The sequence below is a fragment of the Carcharhinus amblyrhynchos genome, chromosome 24, assembly GCF_965287045.1.
Source record: "Carcharhinus amblyrhynchos chromosome 24, sCarAmb.v2.hapA, whole genome shotgun sequence".
In the NCBI taxonomy this organism is placed as follows: domain Eukaryota; kingdom Metazoa; phylum Chordata; class Chondrichthyes; order Carcharhiniformes; family Carcharhinidae; genus Carcharhinus; species Carcharhinus amblyrhynchos.
Genome location: NC_137347.1, coordinates 46,124,207 through 46,139,214, shown reverse-complemented (window position 1 = coordinate 46,139,214; position 15,008 = coordinate 46,124,207). Strand labels below are relative to the sequence as shown.

The following is a 15,008-nucleotide window of genomic DNA, read 5'->3' as shown; positions in this document are numbered from 1 at the left end:
CCCACGGCATCATTTCCGCCGCAGACCGGAAGTTTGGGCTTCTCCAATCCGTTTGGTTGTTCGGCCTGACGTCAGACGGTGGGCGGCAGCGTGCCAACGGAAGAACGTAAAGGTACTTCCGGTTAGTGTCGGAAAGGAGCTGGAATTTTGGGCGAGTCGAGAGCGAAGGGATCGAGTGGCCGCGTCGCTGGAAACTGCGCTGAGAGGCAGCAATAGACCGAGCTGTGTGTGCTCCGTGTCCGCGGTGAGTGAATGTCCGGCGGCCTTGGCCGTCGGTGCTGGCCCCGGGGCCGGGCCCATGAAGCTGGGTTGATGTTTGTTGCGCAATGTCGCCGTCACAATTCTCCCTCCTGCCGGTTTGCTCATGAATCTGCTCGGGGTTTGTACAGATCAGCCCGGCCCTGCAGTTATTCATTAGCTGGTAAAAAATTGCTGAGTTTTATCGTTAAAATGTTTACGATTTGACGATCAGTTTTATTTTCCCCTCTAGCCCTTTGGTCAGGAGCAAAATGGAACTATTCTGGATTGCTCCAAAAGCATTTTGCGTAATATGATTAATGTGCTGTTTTCCAGTAAGTAGTTTTTAACTGTTCCATATTGGACTGCACTCTGATTCTCCACAGATGCTGCCAGACCTGCTGAATGTTTCCAGCATTTTCTGTTTTCATTTCAGATTTCTAGCATCCATAGTAATTTGTTTTTATATTACAAAGAGAGATTCTTGTTAGGCAAGTGAATCAAAGGTTATTGGGAGAGGTGGGAATGTGGAGCCCAAAACTGTCAAATCAGCCGTGATCTTTCTAAATAATAGAGCAGGCTTGAGGGGTCATATGGCCTACTTTTGTTATTTCGTACATTTGTATGCATAAATACTCCAACTATCAAAATTAATTACAAGAGTCGGGAGCAGTAGTAGACCGCACAGTCCGTTGTGGTTCCTCTATCTTTAACGTGATACTGCTGATGTTTAATTCCACGTTCCTACCTGCTTCCTATATCCTTTGATTCCGAGATATCAAAAATCTGTCATCCTTAAATATATTCAATAATGGAGCATCCTTAATTGTCTGGAGAGTAGTCATTGAGGTTTACAGCATGGAAACAGGCCCTTCAGCCCAACTTATTCATACCACCCAGTTTTTACCACTAAGCTAGTCCCAATTGCCCCCATTTGACCCATATCTTTCTGTACCCATCTTACCCATGTAACTGTCCAAATGCTTTTCAGAAGCTAAATTTGTACCCACCGTGACCAGAACCTGTGGCAGCTTGTTCCAGACACCAGCCTGTTTGTGAAAAAAATTGTCCCTCTGGACACTTTAGTATCTGTCCTCAAACTATGCCCTGTAATTTTAGACTCTCCTACCTTTGGGAAAAAATGTTGACTATCTAGTTGATGTACGCCCCTCATTGTTTTATAGACCTCTGTATTATCACTCCTAAGCCTCTTTATGCTCTAGGAAAAAAGACCTAATCTATCCAGCCTCTCCTCGTGGCTTAAACCATCAGGTGTCTGTAGCGTTCTAGTAAGGTTTTTCTACACTCTTGCTAGTTTAATGATATCCTTCCTTTAATAGGGTGACCAGAACTGTACACAGTATTCCAAGTGTGGCCTTACCAATGTCTTGTACAACTTCAACAAGATGCCCCAACTCCTGTATTTGATGTTCTGACTAATGAAACCAAGCATGTTGAATGCCTTCTTCACTACTCCGTGCACCTGTGACTCCACTTACAAGGAACTATGAACCTGTGCCCCTAGATCTTTGTTCTGTAACTCTCCCCAACATCCTACCATTAACTGAGTAAGTCCTGCCCTAGTTCAGTTTACCAAAATGCATCATGTTGCATTTATCCAAATTAAACCCTATCTGCTATTCATCAGCCCACTGGCCCAATTGATCAAGATCCCATTGCAATCCTAGATAACCTTCTTCACTATCCACTATGCCACCAATCTTGGTGTCAACTGCAAATTTACTAACCATGCCTCCTATATTCTTATCAAAATCATTAATACAAATTACATAGCTGAGGACCCAGCACCAATCCCTGAGGCACACCTAGCACAGTCTAATAATTTACAACCCTTTGAAGAAATTCCTTCTCATCTCAATCATCAATGATCGTGCTGTTATACTGAGATTGTGCCCCTATGTTCTAGGTTCCCCAGCCAATCTAGAAAAACTTCAGAATGCCTATCCATTCTTAATTCTCTGGGTGTCAGCTGTGGCTCAGTCTTTCTGGCTTTAAAGTTGTCATTGCATATGATGAATAGCTAGATAATTTCAGTCTTTATTTCTACAATACTCATTTTAATTGCCAATTTGCTTAAAATATTTTTGCTAAGTCCCTTTGCTTATTAGTGTTTGATAAAAAGTTTTAAATCTTTATTCCTGATTTGGAATATTTGTTTAATATCCAGTTCACATTTCAGAGTTTGTAAATCACAGTAGGATTTACATAATTTATATTTCTTACAAGGTTTTCTTTCCAATATTTTTATCACCCTAGTGTGCGCATGGACATATAATGCATATGGATTACTGCATAGTTGGGAGGGATCAAAGGGATTTTGAAAGTGTCCTGAACTGCAATAAAGAAATCTTGAAGTTGTTTTTTTTACAACCTGAACCCTGTGGCTGTATTATGGTTTAAAAGTGGCTGTTTTTAAACATGCTTGTTTTACTTTATCTCTTAATCCATCGTCTGTAGTAGATGGTTTTTGCTGACGTATAATTCCAAGGTCAGAATTTTTGCTTTAATAAATCAGAATTAATATAGTTTTGCAGCTAGGTTAGGGTTACGTTACTTAGAAATATTCAATCTTGTGTATAGGTCAATCGCTGACTTTTGATCAAAAAATCCTAACACTTTCAGGTTACATAAGAACATAAGAAATAGGAGCAGGAGTAGGCCATCTAGCCCTTCGAGCCTGCCCTGCCATTCAATAAGATCATGGCTGATCTGTCGTGGCTCAGTTCCACATTCCCGCCCTCTCCCCATAACCCTTAATCCCCTTGCTTATCAAAAACCCATCAACCCGCGTCTTAAAAATATTTAGCGAGGCAGCCTCCACCACTTCAACGGGCAGAGAATTCCAGAGATTCACCACCCTTTGAGTGAAGAAGTTCCTCCTCAACTCCATTCTAAACGCCCCCCCCTTTATCTTGAGGCTGTGCCCCCTAGTCCTCCTGTTCTTTCTGAGCGGGAAGAGTCTCTCCACCTCTATCCTATCCATCCCATTCATCATCTTATACGTCTCAATGAGATCTCCCCTCATTCTTCTAAACTCTAACGAGTACAAGCCTAGTTTATTCAGCCTCTCCTCATAGCTCAACCCCCTCAACTCCGGCATCAGCCTAGTAAACCTCCTCTGCACTCCCTCCAAGGCCAAAATATCCTTGCGTAAGTGCGGAGCCCAAAACTGCACACAGTACTCCAGCTGCGGCCTCACCAATGCCCTGTACAGCCGCAGCAAGACCTCCCTACTTTTATATTCAATCCCCCTCGCTATGAAGGCCAGCATCCCATTCGCCTTCCTGACCACCTGCTGCACCTGCAAGCTGGGTTTTTGCGACTCATGCACAAGGACCCCGAGGTCCCTCTGCACCGTCGCCTGCTGCAGTTTTTTGCCACTTAAGTAATAGTCCTTCCTACCATTATTCCTACCAAAGTGGACCACCTCGCACTTGCCAACATTAAATTCCATTTGCCAGTTCCTGGCCCATTCGCCCAGCCTATCTAGATCCTTCTGCAGACTCTCCACACCCTCTGCACAATTTGCCGTTCCACCAATCTTGGTGTCATCAGCAAATTTCGACACCCTACACTTGGTTCCCTCCTCCAGATCATCTATATAAATGGTAAATAGCTGAGGCCCCAGCACCGACCCCTGGGGCACTCCACTAGTCACCATCCGCCAATCCGAATAGCGCCCATTGACCCCCACTCTCTGCCTCCTATTTGACAACCAATCCTCTATCCACGCTAACACCCTACCCCCAACTCCATGTCCCCTGACCTTCTGCAATAACCTCTTGTGAGGTACCTTGTCAAACGCCTTCTGAAAATCAAGAAAGACCACATCCACCGGCTCTCCTCTATCCACCGCCCTCGCCACATCCTCATAGAACTCCAGTAAATTTGTCAGACACGACTTCCCTTTAACGAAACCGTGCTGCGTCTGCTCTATCAAGCACTTTCTCTCAAGATGCCTCGCTATTTCCTCCTTGATGACAGATTCTAACATTTTACCTACAACCGACGTTAAACTAACCGGCCTATAATTCCCTGCCTTTTGCCTGGCACCCTTCTTAAACAACGGCGTAACATTAGCCGTTTTCCAATCTTCTGGCACTTCCCCGGAATCCAGCAACATCTGGAAAATAACCACCAAGGCATCCACTATCACCTCCGCCATTTCTTTCAGAACCCTCAGATGCATTCCATCCGGTCCTGGCGACTTGTCCACAGTCAGCCCCTCCAGTCTGTCGAGCACTGCCTCTCTAGTAACAGTAATGTCATTTAAGACCCTCTAGTCCTACCACCTTTCCATCTCTAACACCTGGCAAATTATTCACGTCCTCCTCCGTGAAGACAGAAACAAAAAAGTTATTTAAGACCTCAGCCATATCCCCATCCCCTACCACTGAGTCCCCCTTCTCATCCTCTAAGGGACCAACGTTCACCCTAGCCAGCCTCTTCCTTTTTATATATTTATAAAAACTCTTGCTATCCTTTTTTATATCAAGCGCTAGCCCAGCTTCATAGTTTCTCCTACCCTTCTTTATCAACTTCTTTGTCAATCTTTGTTGACATTTAAACCTCTCCCAATCCTCTTCTCGCCCACTACTCTTAGCTACTCTAAACGCCTCTGCTTTTAATTTAACACTTTCCTTCACCTCCTTTGTTATCCACGGCTTGTTACCATCCACTTGCCGACTCTCTCCCTCTTCCTGACTCTCCTTAACACTGCATCTTCTGCAGACTGAATCTCTTTCATCAGTTGTTTTGTTCCTCAGTTTCTCTCTTGTGCTCTGACTGTGAGCCAAGACTCAGGAGAGTATTCCATTCCCAGAGGCAAATTGCTCTCACATGCGGCAGGCAGGTGACACGTTCTGTTGGCCCAGCTGCAAAACAACAGTGAAATGAAAATCCTGAAGGCTGGTATCATATTCAAGAACATTACTGGATTTCAACTCCTTGAAAATATTACTCATGTTTAAGTTGGCACTTTTTAACCTGGAAATTTTGGCTCAAAAGTTGACTTTCAGGCTGTTATGGTCCCAGCCTGATACTATTGGACAAATTAGATCCCAGGGTGGAACCTGACTTGATAGACCCAAATTTTTATTTTTTATTTGGAAACATGGAAGGCAACTACTGAAGAAGGTCACAAAGCCTGCTGATGGACTTTTTTTTAAAAAATTACTAAACAAGAAAAGATGACCTTTTTTTGCAATAAGCTTTGCGAAGTGGGAGACAGCCTGAACGAGGCAGTCAGAGTGGGATTGAAACTTGGTAATTTGGAGCAGTTTGGTAATTCGGTTTAGAGTTTTTTTTTGTTTTCTTCTTGCATTGTAACTGTTAATCTTCAGGGAGAGATCCAGAGAGCATCTTGGGAAGGTAAGTGATATAAAGACCTTGGGTATCTGCAGTGATAAGTGAAGGTAAGAGTTTAATAAGTTTTCTTAAATAATTTAATTGGTGATAGAAATGTCGGTCAGTGGGGTTAAGTGTTGCACTTCTGAGATGTGAGAGGTCCACGATGGTTCCTGCGTCTCGGATGACTACATCTGCAGGAAGTGCATCCAATTGTAGCTCCTTACAGAACACATGGATAGGTTGGAGCAGCAGTTGGATGCACTTAGGAGTATGAGAGTGGCAGAAAGTGTCATAGAAAGGAACTTTAGAGACGTGGTCACACCTGAGATGCAGGCAGATAGATGAGCGGCATGGTAGCACAGTGGTTAGCACTGCTGCTTCACAGCTCCAGGGTCCTGGGTTTGATTCCCGGCTCAGGTCACTGTCTGTGTGGAGTTTGCACATTCTCCTCGTGTCTGCGTGGGTTTCCTCCGGGTACTCTGGTTTCCTCCCACAGTCCAAAGATGTGCTGGTTAGGTTGATTGGTCATGCTAAGAAATTGCCCCTTAGTGTCCAGGGTAGTGGAGGTGAGAGGGATTAGTGGGTAAAATATGCAGGGATATGGGGGTAGGGCCTGGGTGGGATTGTGTTTGGTGCAGACTCGATGGGCCGAAGGGCCTCTTTCTGCACTATAGGGTTCTATGGGTGACCACTAGATGGGGCAGGCAGTCAGTGCAGGGTCCTGTGGTCAGCCCCCTCTCTAACAAATATACCATTTTGGATACTTTTGGGGGAGATGGGCTATCGGGGCAGCAGCCAGAGCAGTGGCATCACGGCTGGCTGTGTTGTTGAGCAGGGAGGGACAAAGAGCACTAGAGCAATAATTATAGGGGATTCTACAGTTAGGGGTACAGATAGGCGTTTCTGTCGTCGTGAAAGAGACTCCATTGACAATTTCCAAGGTTTGGCGGACTACATTTGGCTTGGTTTGACAATAATCAAGTGAACTCTGGATAGAAAATTTATGTAAAAAGTCTGACAACACCAGGTTTTAGTCCAACCTATTTATTTGATAATATACTCACAAGCTTTCGGGGTTAGCCCCTTCGTCAGGTGAATGGAGAGTTCTGGTGTTGTCAGACTTTTTACTGTGTTTACGCCAGTCCAACGCCGGCATACCCACATCATAGAAAATTTATACCTTTTATTCTTTTACAACGTTGGAGCTAGTTTCCCTTAAGGTGGGCAGGCATTAATGGTCCCGCACACCCAGGCAAATCCAGCTTCTTTGTTCTGCTTTTTCCAAACATTTATCCCAGTCTGTAGACGGGCTTCCAGAGCATTAGCCTATTACAACTTGTCCCTGACTCTTTTACACCAATAGAGCGGTAGTATAGCTGCATGCACAGTTCATGTTCTGAAAACCAGTCAAACCTGTACAGACTTTTATCGCAACAAATCCTTACATGACAGTTAAAACACTTGGTACCAGGTACAGCTAGACTACAAAGTGTGATTAATTGCACTTCTGCTTATGTGCAGGACAGCATGTTCACAGCGTGAGAGTACAAAACTATACATAAACCTCGTGGCTTTTATATTCTCACTGTGATGGTATGTTGCCTCCCTGATGCCAACATATGACACTTTGTTTAAATGCGAGAAGTGTAACAGGTAAGGCAGATGAACTTAGAACTTGGATTAGAACTTGGGACTATGATATTGTTGCCATTACAGACACTTGGCTAAGGGAAGGACAGGATTGGCAGCTTAATATTCCAGGATACAGATTTTTCAGGTGGGATAGAGGGGGATGTAAAAGGGATTGGGGAGTTGCATTGCTGGTTAAGAATATCACAGCTGTACTATGGAAGGACACCTCGAAGGGCTCACACAGTGAGGCAATATGGATAGAGCTTAGGAATAAGGGCGTAATCACAATGTTGACCAAAAGCCTTCCAATAGGAGATAGAGGAACAGATATGTGGGCAGCTTTTGGCATGGTGTAAAAGTAACAGTTGTTGTGGTGGGAGATTTTAACTTCCCTTTGTTGACTGGGACTCACTTAGTGCTAAGGGTGTAGAGGGGCAGAGTTTGTAAGAAGCATCCAGGAGGACGACTTGAAACAGTATGTAGATAGCCCAACTAGGGAGGGGGCTGTACTGTACCTGATATTGGGGAATGAGTCTAGCTGGGTAGTTGTTTCAACAGGGGAGCAGTCTGGGAACAGTGACCATAATTCAGTAAGCTTTGGCTGATGGGTCGGATTTCAAACAGTGATGAAATGGTGTACGGAAAAGAGACAATCTGGCGAATTGCTGTGATGACAATCTCTCCCTCAGTAATAGTCTGCTAATTGTTTTCCATTTAAAGCAGATAACTTCACATTTATCCATGTTCTACTGCATCTGCTACACATTTGAGCTATCAGTCAACATGTTTAGATCACCTGAAGCCTTTTCAATCCTCCTCACCGCTCTCATTCCCACCATGTCAGCAAACTTGGAAATATTATATTCGATTTCCCATATCCAAATCATTGATGCATATTGTGAGTAGTTAGATCCTGAGCACAGATCCCTGCAGGGACCCAATCCTGCCATTGCCACAGTCTGCCATTTTGGAAAAGACCCATTTATTCCTACTCTTCCTGTCTGCAAACCCATTCTCAATCCATAACAATATATTACCCCCAATTCCTATGTACTTTAATTCTGCACATTAATGTTTTATTTGGGACTTTATCAAATGATTTATAAAAATCCAATGCATCACATCCACTGGTTCACCCTTATCTAATATTTTAGTTGTCCTCAAATTTCTAGGTTTTTCAAATGTGATTTGCCTTTCATAAATCAATATTGCTGTTGCCTCATCTGTTTAATATTTTCTTAGTGTCCAGTTATCATATTTATAATAAGCTCTAACATCAGTAAATAGACTCTAACCTATTAGTCTGTAGTCCCTTGTTTTGCCTCTTTCTCACTTGCTCTTTAAATAGCAAGGTGAATTTGCCATCCTCCAATCTGTGTATGTATATTTGCAAGAAAAATAGGATGGTATTAGTAGGGGACTTTAACTTTCCCAAGATTAACTGGCACAGCTATAGCATGGGGGGCTTGGATGGAGAGAAATTTGTTGTGTGTTCAGGAGGAATTTCTCAATCAGTATGTGGATGGCCTGACTAGAGAGGGGACAGTAAGGAAGGGCAGGTGACAGAAGTGTTATTGAGAGATTACCTTGGAACCAGTGATCATAATTCCGTTAATTTTGAGATGGCAATGGAGAATGATAGGTCTGGCCCAAAAGTTAAAATTCTAAGTTGGGGCAAGGCCAAATTTGGTGGGATCAGACAAGAAGTTTCAAAAATTAATTGGGGGAGCCTGTGGGCAGGCAAAGAAATGTCTGGTAAGTGGGAGGTTTTCAAAAATGTGTTAACCAGGGTTCAGGGTGAGCACATTCCATTTTGAGTGAAGTAGAGAACTCTGGATGATTTGGAATATTGAGGCCCTGGTCTAAAATAAGGAGACATATGAATAGGCAGCTGGAGTCATGTGGCTCCCTTGAAGAGTAAAGAAGTTGTTGGAGTAGAGTTGAGAGAAATCAGGAAGGCAAAAAGAAAACATGAGATTGCTTTGGTAGATGAGGCAAAGGAGAACCGAAAAACTCTATCAATATGTAAACAGCAAAAGAAGAACTAGGGAGAGAGTAGGGCCTCTTATGGATCAACAAGGCCATCTACGTATGGATCCACAGGAGATGATTTTTTTCAGAGGATGGTGAGTGTCTGGAACGAGCTGCCAGACGCAGTAGAGGGGCAGATACAATTTTGTGTTTTTTAAAAAGCATTTAGACAGTTGCATGGGTAAAATGGATATAGAGGGATATGAGCGAAGTGTGGGCAATTGAGACTAGCTTAGTGGTTAAAAACTGGGCAGTATGAACAAGTTGGGCTGAAGGGCCTGTTTCCCTGCTGTGAACCTTTATTGCTGTGTTGCCACTGTTCCAGAATCTACAGAATTTTAAAAGGTAACAACCAACCCATCCATGGTTTCCATGGCTGCTCTCTTTAATACCCTGGGATGTAGATTATCAGAACCTCGGAACTTATCGACTTATTTTTCCAATCCTGTTTTTTCTCATTAAAAGCAAAATACTGCGGATGCTGGAATCTAAAACAAAAATAGAAAAATCTCAGCAGGTTTGACAGCATCTGTGGGGAGAGAATAGAGCCAATGTTTCAAGTCTGGGTGACCCTTTGTCAGCGCTGTTTTTCTTGTAATTTTCTTCAATTCCTCCATCTTGCTTGTGACACTATTGTTCCTTTAAGAAATGTATTTTTTACATCACGTTCTCTGCAGTTTGTAACCAAGCCTTTTGTTTTTGTTTTTGTACCAAGCTGCCTGATTAGGTGTCCTTTTATTGCAGCTTGAATGGTTTAAATGGGATTTTGTTTATTTTTAACCTGGGTCACATATTATGTCCTGGAGCTTTACAAGGTTGACCTTTTTGAATTGTTAGGGGGGAGAATGATTGACAGGTCAGGTGGTGAGTTCTTTTACTTGAAGTTTGGCTGCTGTTCTAGTAGAAGCTGTTTGGTTGGACAGCAGACAGGAAGGAAGTTTTCTAGCTTGTTGCTGGAGTGAAAATTCTGCTGTTGATGGTTTGAACAAAAAAAATTACAGCACAGGAACAGGCCCTTCAGCCCTCCAAGCCTGCACTGACTGTGCTGCCTGACTGAACTAAAACCCCCTACCTTCCGGGAACCATATCCCTCTGTTCTCACCCTATTCATATATTTGTCAAGACGCATCTTAAAAGTCACTATCATATCTGCGTTCACTATCTCCCCACGGCAGCGAGTTCCAGGCACCCATCACCCTATTTGTAAAAAAAAGACTTGCCTCGTACATTTCCTTTAAATCTTGCCCCTCGCACCTTAAACCTGTGCCCCCTAGTAATAATAGTTTGCTAACTAGTAACTAGAGGTAAGGATTGCCTCTGTCTCTTGCAGTGGTTTGCTAGCTAAAAGCTAGAGACCAGCAGTGGCTTTATCTCTACCTTGAGGACTGCTGGAAGTTACAAAGCTGGGAAGTCAGTTTCAAAGAGCTAAGTTCCAAAATCACGTGAGCATTCTTATTTTCTGGGCTAAACTTGTGGCAGGTGCATGTTTGTTGAATGGGAGCAGTGTGTTTAGTTGTTAAAGTTTATACAATATTATGGTTGTTTTTTTCTTGTTTCTAATTGGTAAAAGTTATTGCTGATTTTCTTTGTGTTGACTGTATTTTTAGATAATCTTTGATAAAAGCTCCATTGTGGGTTGTTTGAATCATATTCTAGCAAAATTCAAAATGCAAAACTTGTGGTCTAGGCTGACTTCATGAAATACCTTTCTGACTTGGATTATGTAATATTAGACTTTTGGTAACCTAGCATCTCTAGGATAGTATTTGTCTTCCTCCTTGAATACAGAACAAAAGTAATTTAATTGTTCTGCCACTTTTGTTCTCCATTATAAATTCTCCCAATCTGGAATAGCTTCACTAATCTTTTTACTTAGTCATTTGCAGTTCTCTTTTGTTACTTCCATGCTTTCTCTTGTACTCTATTTTTCCCCTCTTAATCAATCTCCTTATCCTCCTTTGCTAAATTCTGAACTGCTCCCAATCCTCAGGCTTGCTACTTTTTCTAACAACTTTATATGACTCCTCTTTGGATATAAAACTATCCTTAGTTTCTTTTGCTGGCCATGGTTATGACACATGTATTTTTGAACAGAAAGGAATGCATGACTGTTGCAGTGCATACATTAGTTCATTATGCCTTTTAATTAAGTTCTCCAATATATTTTCACCAGCTCGTAAATCAAGCACTCGTAGTTGCCTTTGTTTGGATTTAGGACGCTAATTTTTGATCGGACTTCTTCGCTTTCCATTTTAATGAAGTATCCTGTTTTCATGGTCATGGTCCCTTAAAGGGCCCTGTGCGCCAAGATTATTAATTAACTAGTCCTCTTCGCATAATATCAAATCTGAGATGCCGTGTTCCCTAGTTGGTTCTTCAACTTGAGGATCCACCCTACCAGACATTGTTGCTGATTTGATTTGTGCAATCTATATGTAGATTCAAGTCATCCATAATTACTCAGCACCCTTGTTATATGCACCTCACATTTTCAGTTTAATGCTAGCCCCTACAATTTAGAGACCTAGGCACAACTCTCTCTATTGATGTCTGCCCCTTGTTAAGAACATAAGAACATAAGAAATTGGAGCAGGAGTAGGCCATCTGGCCCTTCAAGCCTGCCCCGCTATTCAGTAAGATCATGGCTGATCTGTCGTGGCTCAGTTCCACTTTCCCGCCCTCTCCCTCGACTAAGACTGAATCTACATCTAAATTTTTTGAACCACCATCCTTTCACCACTACGCTCATTTCATCCTTAATTATCAAAGCTGCTCCACCTCCCTTTCTGCCTGTCCTGTCTAAATATCAGATGTTTAGTTTGCAGCCCTGGTTACCTTCTAGCCTTGTCTCTGTATCAGACCCTTGTTTATTAATTTGTGTTGTTACTTTGTCTACCTTATTGTGAATGCTCCATGCATTTAAATGTAGTGCCTTTAGACTTGTCTTTTTAACATTTTTGCAGTATTTTGTACTATGGTCTATTTGAACATAAGAACATAAGAAATAGGAGCAGGAGTAGGCCATCTAGCCCTTCGAGCCTGCCCCGCCATTCAATAAGATCATGGCTGATCTGTCGTGGCTCAGTTCCACATTCCTGCCCCCTGCCCCTTCCCCATAACCCCTAATCCCCTTGCCTATCAAAAACCTATCAACCCGCGTCTTAAAAATATTGAGCGAGGCAGCCTCCACCACTTCAACGGGCAGAGAATTCCAGAGATTCACCACCCTTTGAGTGAAGAAGTTCCCCCTCAACTCAGTTCTAAACCGCCCCCCCCTTTATCCTGAGGCTGTGCCCTCTAGTCCTACTGCCCTTTCTGAGCGGGAAGAGCCTATCCATCCCATTCAACATCTTATACGTCTCAATGAGATCTCCCCTCATTCTTCTAAACTCTAATGAGTACAAGCCTACTTTATTCAGCCTGTCCTCATAGTTCAACCCCCTCAACTCCGGAATCAGCCTAGTAAACCTCCTCTGCACTTCCTCCAAGGCCAAAATATCCTTGCGTAAGTGCGGTGACCAAAACTGCACACAGTACTCCAGCTGTGGCCTCACCAATGCCCTATACAGCCGCAGCAAGACCTCCCTACTTTTATATTCGATCCCCCTCGCTATGAAGACCAGCATCCCATTCGCCTTCCTGACCACCTGCTGCACCTGCAGACTGGGTTTTTGCGACTCATGCACAAGGACCCCGAGGTCCCTCTGCACCGTCGCCTGCTGCAGTTTTTCGCCACGTAAGTAATAGTCCTTCCTACCACGTGGACAACCTCACATTTGCCAACGTTAAATTCCATTTGCCAGTTCCTGGCCCATTCGCCCAGCCTATCTAGATCCTTCTGCAGACTCTCCACACCCTCCGCACAACTTGCCGTTCCACTAATCTTGGTGTCATCAGCAATTTGCCAGCCTTTGTTTCCCCAGCCGTCCATGTTTGCTTTCTACTTTTCTTGTCTTTCAGTTCTATCTTTGTTTCTTGTTTGTGTCTCCTTCCTCAGATTCCCAATTCCCTGTCACTGTAAAATTCTTCAACAGTTTAAACCCTCCCCAACAGCAGGAGCAAACATCCCTGTAAGGAGATTGGTCCTGGTCTTGTTGGGATGCAACCCCTCCAGGTTGTACAAACATGTCTTCAGCTGAATTGGTTCCAATGCCTCAGGAATCCAATATCTCCTCCTACACCATCTCTTCTGCATGGATTCATTTGATCTACCTGCTTATTGCTGCCCTCGCTAGCATGTGGCACTGAGTAATTTTGAGACTACAACGTTTGTAGTCCTGCTTTTTAATTTATTTCCTAGTTCCTTATATTCTGCTTTCAGGACCTCATCCCTCTTAGTTACGTCATTGGTACCGATATGGATCACCCTCACCCATCAGAATGTCTTACAGCAGCTCAGGAACATTCTTGATCCTGGCATCAGGGAGGCAACATCCCATCCTAATGTCATATCTGCTGCCACAGAAACATCTATCTGTTCCCTTTAATCACAGAATTCCCTATCACTATTGTGCTGCAACTCTTCGTACTGTTCCCTCTGTTGCCTGCCCCCTCCCATGCAGCTAAGCCCCTTGCGTTGCCATCTACCTGGCTCCTGCTGGATTCCCCAGAGACACCATGTTTCCCAACAGTATCCAAAATGGAAAACCTGTTAGAGATGGGGGCGTAGCTTTAAATTGAGGGGTGATAAATATAGGACGGATGTCAGAGATATGTTCTTTAGTCAGAGGGTAGTAAGGGCGTGGAATACCCTGTCTGCAGCAGTTGTGGATTCACCAACTTTAAGGGCGTTCAAATGGTCATTGGATAGGCAAATGGATAACATTGGGATAGTTTAGGTTAGAGGTCATTAGAATGGTTCCACTGGTCGGCACAACATCGAGGGTCGAAGGGCCTGTACTGCGCTGTAATGTTTTATGTTCTATGGACTCAGGAGACTCCTGCACTATCTGCCTAGTGCTTTTACTGTGGCAGTCATCTGCTCCCATTCTGTCTTTGCCCTCCTTACCTGTAGTTTGACCACTTCACTGTATGTGCTATCCACAAAGAACAAAGGAAATTACAGCACAGGAACAGGTGCTTCAGCCCTCCAACCATGCTGCCTGTCTGAAATAAAACCTCCAATCCTTCTGGGAACCATATGTCTCTATTCCCATTCTGTTCATGTATTTGTCAAGACACCCTTTAAAAGTCACTATCATATCTACTTCCATTACCTCCCCCTGCAGCGAGTTCCAGGCATCCACCACCCTCTGTAAAAAAAAAACTTGTCTCGTACATTTCCTTTAAACCTTGCCCCGTTGCACTTTAAATCTAAGCCCTCTAACTGTCCACTCCGTCCATGCCCGTCGTAATCTTGTAGACTTCTATCAGGTCACCCCTCAACCTTCGTCACTCCAGTGAGAACAAACCAATTTTTTCCAATCTCTCCTCACAGCTAATGTACTCCATACCAGGCAACATCCTGGTAAATCTTTTCTGTACCCTCTCCAAAGCTTCCACAGTCTTCTGGTAGTATGGTGACCAGAATTGAACACTCTATTCCAAGAGTGGCCTAACTAAGATTCTATGAAGCTGCAACATGACTTGCCAATTTTAAAAAATGATCGCATCCTTCCCATATCACACAGTTGTTGAGCGTACTTACTACCGTGACTTAGTGTCATAACTCATTAGTGATGTTACTTCTTTAATCTTGCCCCTCTCTCCGCACTCTTCATTGAATTCTTCCCACTCAC

The 15,008-nt window shown here is 43.4% G+C and overlaps 1 protein-coding gene across 1 annotated transcript in view; it reads left to right on the top strand.

Annotated features, from left to right (window-relative positions):
• The first annotated feature begins 133 nt into the window (after nucleotides 1-133).
• Nucleotides 134-15,008, top strand: part of LOC145358034 (alpha-taxilin-like) — a 95,032-nt gene continuing 80,157 nt past the window's right edge. Inside the window, exon 1 of the mRNA XM_080211741.1 lies at nucleotides 134-244. The gene's annotated coding sequence lies outside the window, so the exon portion shown is untranslated. The remainder of the gene's footprint in view (nucleotides 245-15,008) is intronic.